Genomic DNA, 12276 nt, shown 5'->3' on the forward strand with positions numbered 1-12276 from the left:
ATGTGTGAGATGTGGGCTTATTTACAAACATGAAAGGAACACTTACAAACACAGTACGCTACTCACCCACGTGACCCTCATAACACATCCAAAACTACTCCAGCATGCTTCCAGACGTTCTTAAAAATAACCTAACCTGCAAGTTGGGCGTCTGGCCCTTTAAATAACCCTAGCGCAAGGCCCACCTTGCAGCTCACAGTGTCTCTGAATTTCCACCCAGTGCCCAGTGCCGTGACACTCAGGCGAATTTCAGCTGTGCAATCTGAGTATGTGCAATGCACTTAAATTCCTAGAGTGCATCATTATTGCTCAGTCTGTTGTCGTAAATTGCAGATGTTTAATAGTGCATATTCAAGAAAAAAAGTATGCATAGAGCCACTGAAATTATGTGAATTTTTGGCAGACCTTGGTAGATAGTTAGGATATATATATATGGATTTCATTCAAATCAATATTAAATCTGCTACCGTCTGCTACAGTGAGAAAGAATGTAGCTGAGCAAAATGAATGGAACCCAGCATTTCTTTTGCTTTAGAACGGAAGGAGTAATCCTGACAAAATCCTGTGCCTACTAGTGAATTGGAAATGTCAACACTAACCATCTGGTCATGTCATAGTTTATCAGTATTGGAGTTTTCATCACTAGGCGATACAACTCTCAGAAATTTCCATTCAAGTTTCTCAGTCCAAAGCTGTGCTCCCATCTTTTTCAGGTTGTTTTCTTACCAGTCTATTGATATCTCATAAGTTGATTATCATAGTAATCTAAATAGTTCATCGCGGTCCTTTAATTGCTCCATTGTTTCCATCATTCTCACCAATCAGCTTTAAGTCCTCTATTCTACATGTGTATGATGCACTTTCAACTTTCACATTCATATCAGCTTTCCAACCTTCTTGCATGTTTCTGTTCACTCTCTGCAAATCCACATATTAGCTATAATTCTGAAGCTTTACATATAAATTATAACACAGAATCAGGCCCATCAGCCCAACATTCATAGAATCAGAATCACATGATCACACAGTGCAGAAGAGGCCATTCGGCCCATCAAGTCTGCACCAACATGATTATTCTTTATTTTTTATACATTATTTCATTTTTATTCATTTTATTCATTATTTTTTTTTCATAAGTGGCTGAATTTTCCCAGAATTGCAATAAGTGCGGTAGCGGGAGGGTAAAATGGAGTCCTACCCGCCAATGAAAATGGCCAGCAAAGCGCTCATCGCCACCAGCTCACCACCGCTGCCTGGGAGACATAGCCTGCAAAGGAAAAAAGACTACAGCCGCCTGCTTCAACCACGGGTCCTTCAAGAAACTGCTGGGTACCGTGGAGGCCTGCCAGGATGTGCTCTACCCCCATTCTGGCCGCAAGATGGGTAGCAATGTCACCAACCCGGCTTGGGAGGCGGTAGCAGTGGTGGTCAGTGCCAATGCCCTTCAGAAGAGGACAGCCACCCTGTGCCACAAAAGGATGAATGATCTCCTCCATTCCACCAGGGTAAGCCATTCTTTTCATCACTCCCAACTCACACACTCACAAAACCATCACACACACCATTATTGTCCTCATCCCGTCCATGGGACCACTCACCACCCATATAGGCCAGGCATTCTTATCATCTGGCCCGGCAGGCATCCTGATACACTCTCCCCATCTCTATCCATGCAGGACAAACTGGATCACAATGGGAGGGAAAGGTCGCAGACGGGTGGAGGGATGCTGGAGGTCAAAGTTCGGACAGAATTTGAAAACAGAGCCATCCAGCTGGCCGGCGATGACTGAGACCTGTCCTGTGCTGATGGTGAGGTTGGCACTGCTCTACCAAGTGAGGATCCAGCAGTGCAACACCCATCAGGCAACCATGCTGTGAGTGATATGTTCACTTTCAAAGACCACTACCATGCACTAATTATTTCCCCTGATTTTGCAGGCACATCTGGGAAGCAGCCAAAGGAGTCCACAACCCAGAGCCTCCAAGGAAGCTCCAAAGAAACCTCTGAAGAGAAATCTGAAGGCACCCTCCCTGAAGTCCCATCACAGTGCTCACCCACACCATCCACCAGCACAGAGACACACACCTCGGTGGGACCTAGCTTTAGAGTAGCCTTGAGATCACAATCTGGTGAGCACATCGCACTTTCTGATCCACAGCAGGTGGGGGCAGGGACTTCCCAGGTTTCTGACACTTGGAGGACTGCCGGAGGCCAGGATGTTGCTGAGTCTGAGTCAGATGACAAGCCTCTGGACTCAGTCATGTCACAGTTACTGGAGCTGCAAAGGCAAGCTCAGGAACATCAGGAAGGGATGACCACTGGACTCCTCAGATTGCAAGGCACAATGGAGGAATCTGTCCATCTTCAGGCTGAGGTGATAGCACCGGCATTGCAACACTGGTCAACACTGGCAGGATGGCAGCCGCCATGGAGACCTTGGTTCAGGATGACACTCCTGCACTGCTACGCAGGTTTAACTCCATCGCTGATGCCATCGTTGGCCTCCAATAGTGTGTACACGAGAGGGGGGCTGGGCAGCTCGATGTCACTTCAGCTACCCCTTCTGCTCACGGAGTCAGCCAGGGCCCTCAGGTACCCATAGGGAGGAGGATCAGCAGGTGCTTGCTCCAGGGCCATCCACCCAGATGACTCTGGGAGTGAACAGCCCATCTGACTCCTCTTTTCCTGTGACCTCCGCAGATCTAGCTTCAAAGGCCGAGGAGGATGCCACTGCCGCACAGCAGGACCCTGAAAGCAGGCCCTCCGAGTCTCAGTCCTCCAAAGGACACCCGCCAATGTCATCACAGACAGGGCGTCACAGTCAGCAGGCTGCCTCCATCTCTACTGTGGATGTCCAGGGAGCACAAAGACATAGCGGCTGGGTTAGGAAAGTTGAGTAAAAGTAGTTGCAAAGCCTGGGCACGGGTGTTAATCATTTATACTTAATGTTCGCTATTGTCAATAAGTTCCCAAGAATGTCTCCCTGCCTATGGCTCCTTGTTCTGATGAGCAGTGTTCTTGTCACTCAGATGTGAAACCTTTCTGTACAAGACAAAAGCAGGTGTCTCAGTCCAGGGCCTCTTACCTGTGCTCTGTGCAGCCTTCAGATCACAGTGATGGTCCAGCCTCACACTCCCTGGAAACATTACCAATGCCTGCACCTTGTTGGTGCTGGTCATTGCTGCCAGATGCCACAGAGATCTCTCATTCTCTCTGTGTGCTCTCAGCACCTTTAAGGTGGGGCTGGCCCCCATCACACCAGCATCTGCGACCAGTGATGCTGTGCACCAGCTCCTGAAGGGCTGAGGTGCTGAAGGGGACACAGCATCAGATGCATCGAAGGTTTCATGGCTGCATCTCTGAGATGGCCCTGATCATGGAGCACAAGCGAGCTGCCCTCAGCCAGACAGGAGTCAGACATTCTCAGAGGCCATATATGGCGTTTCCTCAGTGCATATTGTCATCATTCTCCTGCGATCAAGCGACTATTAGGGCCTACACTGCATCTCCATAACAGGAGCACTCTCTCAGAGGGTATTGGTGCTGAGATAAGCCAGACTGGAGTCAAACGTTCACAACCACGATGTGAGGATCTACAGGGTCACCTCACTGCATGTTGTCATCACCCTCCACAAATCTGTCCGCTATGAGGGCCTCCCGAGTGTGCCTGCCTCATCAAGCCAGTGCGAGAGCCTCATCCCCATCGTTGTCACCACCAAGGACCCTCTCACCCTCATCCCCATCAGCGTCCTCATCGGAGACGTGCAGCTCCTCCATCTCCTCAGTAGCCAGCTCCTCACCCCGCTGGAGCTCCAGGCTGGAAAGGGCACAGCAGACAATGATGATGCGTGACACCCTCTGCGGACAGTATTACAGGGCTCCACCAGACTGGTCCAGGCCCTAGAACCGCATCTTCAGCATCCCGATGATCTGCTCCACCAAGTTGTGAGCTGCTGCATGAGCCTCATTATAGTGTCGCTCTGCTGCAGTCTGAGGCCGCCACGCCGTGTCATCACGGCCTCTGCAAGTAGTCCTTGTCCCCAAGGAGCCAACCCTGCAGCATCTGTGGGCCCTGGAAGACTTCAGGGATCTGCGAGCGACTCAGGATGTAGGTGTTGTGCACACTTCCTGGAAACCGTGCGCACACCTGCAGGATGCGTTTCTGGTGGTCACACACCAGATGCACATTCAGTGAGTGGGAGCCCTTGCAGTTGATGAAGTTCACTGAGTGTAGCAATGGAAACCTGAGCGCCACATGAGTGCAGTCAATCGTACCCTGCACCTGTGGGAATCCCGAGATCAGGGCCAATCCAATGGCCCTTGCATCCTGGTTGTCTCGGTCCCAGGCGAAATGCATAAAGTTGTCTGCCATGGAGAAGATGGCATCCGAGACCTCATGGATGCATTTGTGGGTGGCGGATTGTGAAATCCCACAGAGGTCACCTGTGGAACCCTGAAAGGAGCCACTGGCATAGAAATTGAGCCCCATGGTCACGTTCACAGCCACGTGGATACCCTCCATGTCCCCGTGGCGCCAAGTCCTGCAGTAAGTGCCAGATGTGAGCCACCAGGTCCCTAGACATGTGTATCGGTAACACTGGTTCTCAGTCATCTCCAGGAATGGCAGGCGGCGTCTATAGACCCTGGGTGTCGCTGGGCACCAACCAGCCATGGCTCGCTGTCGCTCCTGGGCAGCGAGTGCGGGAGCCCCTGCTGCCCCTTCTTCCTGAGGTTGCTACTCCTGCCTTTGCGCTGCCAGGAGCCTCAGTCACCCTCTCCTCCGTCTTCTATGGTCTCTGTAGGCCATCAGGCATACAGCTAGGTCACCAGGATCCTTGATCCTGATGTGATCCTCCTGCAGCATGAAAGAGAGAGAGACGTGGTTATCATGGTTGTACTTAGCACCTTTCCTGGTCCTGTGTGACCGCCCCTTAATGCTTCCCGGAGAGTGCTGGGCACCTCTCGGACGGCCAGAGATGAGTGCGCTGCATGGCTGCCCTGTCAACCTGCGACATGGGGGGCACTGGTCCAAACAGCGATGCTGAGATTGCAAGAGGTTGTGAGCCCCTCCAGCAGTGACAGCTACATGGCCTGCGTTGGCGAGGAGATTGTACAACGTGTGCAGTCCAACTGCTCTGCGCTCCAATAAAGTGGTAGCGGACTCGAAGTCTGTGCCGGTGGAGATGGTGGGGAGGAGTTAAGTTATGGAGTGCTTGGTGGCCCTTTGGTGCCTCCACGATGCTTACAAGAAGCCTGACCCCAATCATATCACTGTAGCTGTGCCTGATCTGTCTATGTTGCAAAGGTATGGTCAATTTATTTGGTGTCCCTAATGTGTGGCCATTTCCCTCGCTTACCCTGCCCCCCCACCTCGATTGCCTGTGCCCGGGCTGCAGGGCCAGGGATGCACTTGACCCCCCACCCCTCCCGAGCAGTCGCCTCTGAGGCTGGCCAGCACTTGCCCCCAGACACACCCCCACCCCTCAGCAGTTGCCTCTGGGGCCAGGTATCAGTTTCCCCCGCCCACCCCGGCGCCCCGAGGCTGTAAACAACGGGCGAGCGGTGGAGAACGCTGCTGCTCACTCACCTCAGTTTTCCTCCAAAGTGAAGGCTGCCAAATGCATGTTGCCACTACGTTGTTGTGAAACACGTCGGCATGGAGCGGGGCTCCAAGAGCCTGGCGGGATGGCCTTTTAATTATATGCTGATGTATTACAATTAGCTCCCCTCTGACCGATGGCAGGAAACGTGACCCGCCATCGGCGGGCTGAACAAAAGATCACGCCAACGTGAAGTGGGTCCCGCCATATTTTCCACAGACACCACCCATCATGCCCACCACCCGCGGGCTTGGAAAATTACATCCAGCGTGTTGGCATCACTGGCTAGGCCAGCATTTATTGCCCATCCCTAACTGCCCTGGGAAGGTGGTGGTGAGCTACCCTTTTGAAATGCTGCAGCCCATGTGGTTTCAGTACACCCACAGTGCTATCTGAAAGGGAGTTCCAGGATTTTGACCCAGCGACAGTAAAGGAACAGTGATACAGTTTGAAGTATAGATTGGAGAAGTTGGGACTCTCTTCCTTAGAGAAAAGAAGGCTGAGAGGAGATTTGATGCAAGTATTCAAAATCATGAGGAGCCTGGACAGAAAAGGTATGGGGAAACTGTTCCCATTGGTGGAAGGATCAAGAATGAAAGAGCACAGAATAAGATAATTGGTATTGGAAGCAAAAGCGATGTGAGAAAAAACTTTTTCACACACTGATTGGGTAGGGTCTGGAACGCACCATCTGAGAGTGTGGTGGAGGCAGGTTCAATCAAGGCATTCAAGAGGGAATTTGACGAACTATTTGAAAAGAAACAATGTGCAAGGTTAAGGGGAGGAGACAGGAGAATGGCACTAGGTAAAATGCTCATTCGAAGAGCCGTTGCAGACAAGGAGACGAATGGCCTCCTTCTGCGCTGTAACAATTCTGTGATTCTGTGAAGTCAGGATGGTGTGTGGCTTGAACGGAAACTTGTAGTCGGTGGTGTTTCTATTCTGCTACCCTTGTCCTTCAAGGTAATAGAGGTCACTGGTTTGGAAGGTGCTGTCTAAGGAGCCTTGGTGAGTTGCTGCAATGCATCTTGTAGATGGTACACACTACTGCTACTGTGCATTGGTGGTGGAAGGAGTGAATGTTTAAGATGATGGATGGGGTGCCAATCAAGTGGGATGCTTTCTCCTGGATGGTGTCAAGTTTATTGAATGTAGTTTGAGCTGCACTGATTCAGGCAAGAGGACAGTATTCCATCACACTCTTGACACGTGCCTTATGGATGATGGACAGGCTTTGAGAAGGCAGGAAGTGAGTTAGTTGCTGCAGAATTCCCAGCCTCTAACCTGCTTTTCTAGCCACAACATTTGGCTGCCCTGTTTCCACGTCACTTTATTCCTTTTTTTCTTCAACTACTTGTCTAACTTACTTCTAAAAGTAGTCATTGTCCCTGCTTCAAACATTAACTGCAGTAATTCATTCCACAGCCTCACAATGCTCTGTATAATATAGTTTCTCCAGCTCTCTGTCCTAAATTTCTTATATTTAATCATTTATCAACACCCTTTCAATCTAGACACTCAACCACTGGAAACAGTCTGATTCTATCTACTCTGGCCCACTTCTTCATGATTTTAATCTTTAAGACACTACTTAAACATATTCCTTTGACCAAGCTTTTGGTCATCTGACCGAGTATCTCCTTATGAGGCTCGGTATCACTCTTTATTTTATAATGCTCCTGTGAAGCACCTGGGAGCATTTCATTACATTAAAGGTGCTACATAAATATAGGTTGTTGTTACAGTTGTTTTGCTAAGGAAACTGTCCAAATTTTCAAGTTCTTTTGAACAATAAATATCAGGATTCTGTCAGCAGCATGCCTTAAAATATTTGTTTCCTTCTCTGAGCACATGCACCTTAATTTTTGTGGATGTTCTCTGGCAGAAGAGCAGCAGAACATCCAGAAAAACAGACATAAACAGCTAAAAATATTCACTTACATCATTTCTTCAGAGAGATTGCCAATGTTACAGCAGAAGATTGGAAGGATCCTATCAAAACGCTTCCCTCTGGTGTATACATAGCTGTCCCATCTTTAACCACTAGGTGGCTCTGGACAATATTAACATATCATTACACAACCCAGCAAGATTCTATGGTCTATAAATTAGTTTACACCAGCTTTCAAGTGTCATTTGGCACAAATTACAATTACTGTGAGGTACAAGGATCACATGAAATTGGTCCCCTGGCCTCACCCACATAACTGCAACTAGCTCTCAAGTACAAATTGTATCTCCACAGGCAAATTACCTGACTATATAATCCAATTTTGGGCCGCCTGTCTTGCTGGCTGCAGTTCTCAAATAAATTTGGAGACAGGGTGGGGCAGGTTCGAGGACACTGGGAGAGATTGGAGAACAGTAGGGTAGAGCCAATCATGGCTAACTACAGCCAATAGGAATACTATGGAGCCGAGAAATAGCTCTGCTACTTTTTTTAATGATTATACTTACTTTTGCAATGAAAACTGATGGCTAGGTCACATTCATGTCCAACCTGCTCCATTCAAAGCAATCCAATTTTCACAGGGATCCTAAAACATATATTAAGTCACATGAGGGTGAAGGAGGCATGGTGGTAATCTCACTGGACTAGTAATCCAGAGGCCCAGGTTAATGGTCTGGGTATATGATGAATTTGAATTCAATTAATTAAATCTGGAATTAAGTCTCGGTGATGAATATGAAACTGCCACTAATTGGTACTAAAAACCCATATGGTTCACTGGCTTCCTTTAGGGATTGAAATCTACTGTCCTTACCTGGTCTGGTAACATGTGACTCCAGACTCATAATAATGTGGTTGACTCTGAAATGGCACAGCAAGCCACACAGTTCAAGGGCAATTAGGGATGGGCAGCAAAATGAAAGAGTGAAAAGAATCTCATTAATAGATTCTAGGAGTCTAGCACTTGTTTTAGTTAACCACCCCAAATGAATTTGGGGGTCAAGTAATTTTTCAGGCATCCTTGGGTTGCAATACTGACCCATGTTTGAAGTGGAGTGTTTTCTCTTTCTGCTTCACTCAGTCCATGAGGAACGAGAAATAGGTTTTCCTCCTGTTGTAGAGAACGTTGGTGATGAGTCTGATACATTGGTGGACAGCAAACTATGATATGTTACTGATGTCACATGATCAGCCTAAAAGGGGCTCCTGGAATAAAGGTGAAGGGCCATGGTGACCTAGACATGCACAAACTCTGCTGTCTATTCCCTGTTGCAAGGCTTCAGGTCTGGCTACAGCAAGTCACGTGGCTGGGTTAGAGCTTTCTTTGTAAAGCAAAGGCACTTCATATATTGCTCCTCTGTGGGTTTGGCCTACTGCACAATGCCCTCCTGCTCCTCAATCTTATCCCGTCTTCCTTGCTAACTTCCATCATCCTCCAGCCCTAGACAGTCCTAGGAGACCACCTATGACAACAGTCAAACTATTTATAAGATAGCCAGCAAAAGTGCATCATCAGCACCATCTTCTCAATAAGCAAATGGAACTTTCTAGAACAAAGAAATATACCAAGAAACAGCCAGAAGTTAACCAACATCCTGAAATAACAAACCGTAGTTCCGGACAATCTCTTTAAAAAGCACTGGTGAGTTCAGCATGTGGCCAGCCAGACACTGAGGTATACTAAGATCAGGAAAATGAAATAACATATTTACCTTCTGCTGAATGCTCTGGAGTCAACAGAAAAGCCAAGCAATGGACTTCTGGCTGGAAATATGTGCGAGATTTCTGTCAGCCATTTGGAGGCTTATGTGGCTGCTTAGCACCCCCCAAAATACAACTGCTCACCATCAAATTGCCATAAAATATCACCTAATTATCCAGTTATCAGTGCTGAGTATATTGAATGATCAACCTCGTGACAGTTGTCACCTTGCAACAAATTCTACAAAAATTTCAAAATATACGTTTTCAAGTGTCTTCTGTTACATTCGGTTGGACACATGAAACTTATTACAGGGGTTTTGGTATATAGATTCATAATAGGACTGGTTCTATCTACATTTTATAGAAATCTTGATCCAATCATAATCACAATTTAAGCATAATATTTTTGGCTAAATCATTGCACATTTATCATTATTTGACTGTATGCTTTCATTAACAATTATGTCTTACAGGGCAGCACAGTGGAAAATGTAGTCATGATCACTAATTTATTGCTCCCTATAGACAATGGGCAATGGTTCACATAGTTTGTGAAATCTAACCAAAAATATACAGAAAATCCAGCAGTTGGTGCGTCATTGTTTATTTGTGCCCACATAGAGAAACAAATACAAAAGTCTTCTCAACTAATTTATCCAAGTTGCTATAAATTTCCTAGTTACGCTAGAATCAGTTTTACAAGCTTACAGTTATATATAAATGTGCATATAAAACAGATGATCTTTACTTGAAAAATGTGAAACAGTTCACAGATGCAGACCGTAGTTATACACAGAACTCAAACATGCTGTAATAATTCTACAGTTCTAGATCCTCCAACCACTGAAAACAGTCTGTTTCTACAATCTATCCTGTCCTATCCTTTCATAATTTTAAGCATCTCTATCAAATCATGCTTCAACCGCCTCTGTTCTAACAAAAATGCCCTATTTTTTCAGGTCTTTCTTCATATTTGCATTTCCCCATACCCAGCATCCAAGTGAATCTATGCTGCAGCCTTGGTTACGATCCATGTGGGGAAACCACAAACCAAAATAACCAAATTAAGAAATTACCAATAAGATTTCACTTTTTGTAACTTTTACTTTAACAGGAGTCAGAACCAATGCAAATTAAACCTGAATTAACAAACAATTGATACTTCAAATAAAAAGATAAATTTCACTTTCAACAGTCGATACACCAAAGATAGGTCTTGCGCAACCACAAGCATTCCCCATCAACATGTTTGGCATTACATAGCTACACAGTTTCACAATGTGCTGTTCTTTATTCATGCTGGGTAGGTCAGGGGTCCTATCTGACAACAGCTTTTGCCCCTATGTTTCAACAGTTTGATTATCACCAGCAAGGCACACTTCAAGGGACCCTCTCTAACTTGGATCATGACAGTCCTGATGGTGCAGCTCACCAGAATTCCTTTGCAACCAATCAACCAATAAGACCCCATTCGTGGTTTGGCTGCTTCAGGTAAAACATCCAACTCTTTACCTCCTCCAAACTGTTCACGTAATCTTCCAGGTTTTAGACCTATTTAGCCCACTCGCACAATGCCTCCAACAGCTCCTGAATCTGTGTGATGGTCGGGTTCCACCTCCAGCACTCCTTTGCATCTGTTAGACATATGGTTTTAGTATGTTAGTTTCCTTCCTGTTGGTATTGCTTCCAGGTCAAGCGTCGCCAAGCCACATAACCAGTATTTCTTATTATCCAAGAAAATTACACCGGATCCCTTTATAATTGATGCAAACTCTTAAAAGGTTTTTTCAAACATTTTAAGAACAATTACAGATTTCAGAGGCATTTTAAAAGGAACAAATTTTCTGGACCAAAGGTCGTCATACTTCTAGATTGCCTCAACGTCCTTCCTATAATGTGGAGCCCAAAACTGCATACAATACTCCAACTGTGGTCTTAGTGAAGTTTTATATGAATTCACTGATATATCATGATTTTTATATCCTGTGCCTCTTGCCAAAAAACAGTACTCCATTAACTCTATGGCCTTGTCCACTACTGCTTATAATGTCTTATATGTCTGAACATCCAAATCCTTCTACTCTTTCATACCACCCAGCTATCCCCTTTTAAAGTGTAATTATTATTTTATTTATAGTGAAAATGAACCATTTCATAATGGCTGACACGACCACTATCATAGGGTAGGCCTAGGAAAAAGGCTGGGAAATTCCTCACTGGGAGACCATCACTTGTAATCAGTTAACCAACAACTTACTCTCTATTACTGGAAATACCCTCTCCATTGAAGAACTTGTCAAGTTTGTTTTCAAAGGATTGCAACGGAATCCATAACCACCCCATGTTTAGGTAGATTGCTCGAGAAGAAATAGTAATTTTTGCCAACAGGTTTTAAGTGCATATCCATTAATCATAAAAGTATAGAAGCACATATCGTAGAAGGCATTTATTCACCTCATCAAAGTCTAAGCTGGCTCTTTGTTTGGTTTGTTCAAATTCCATTCTCTCCTTATATCCCTGTATTTCTCTCTGCTCAAATAATTATCAGTTTTTCCTTTAAAAATGCAATGAGATTGAGCAGGTGTTCTAGCATGAGCAGCCCGTCCAGAATGAAGAGGTCCGGAACGCATCCTCCCTAGTTCCTCACTTTTTGTAACTTTTACTTTAACAGGAGTCAGAACCAATGCAAATTAAACCTGAATTAACATTAAACCTGAATTAAACCTGAATTCCTAGAGGAAATGGCTACGCTCTCAAGGTTGCATGGTTATGGAGGGCATAGCAGACCACCAAGAACTTGAACACCCACTCTAGAGTGTACTGCAGGGTTTCCCAACTCCCAAAGGCCCCCATCCCACCCCAACCACACCCTCCACCCCATGCCACCAACTAGTCCAAGCAAGTGGAAGGGTTGCTTCAGCACACCAATGGTCTACCCAACAAAGCTCCTCATGACTCTCATTATAAGCATGCTGTCATCACATGGTCAGGTGACAAGTGGGGTGCAAGTCATCAGCCAG

This window comes from Carcharodon carcharias, chromosome 6, assembly GCF_017639515.1.
Source record: "Carcharodon carcharias isolate sCarCar2 chromosome 6, sCarCar2.pri, whole genome shotgun sequence".
Taxonomy (NCBI): domain Eukaryota; kingdom Metazoa; phylum Chordata; class Chondrichthyes; order Lamniformes; family Lamnidae; genus Carcharodon; species Carcharodon carcharias.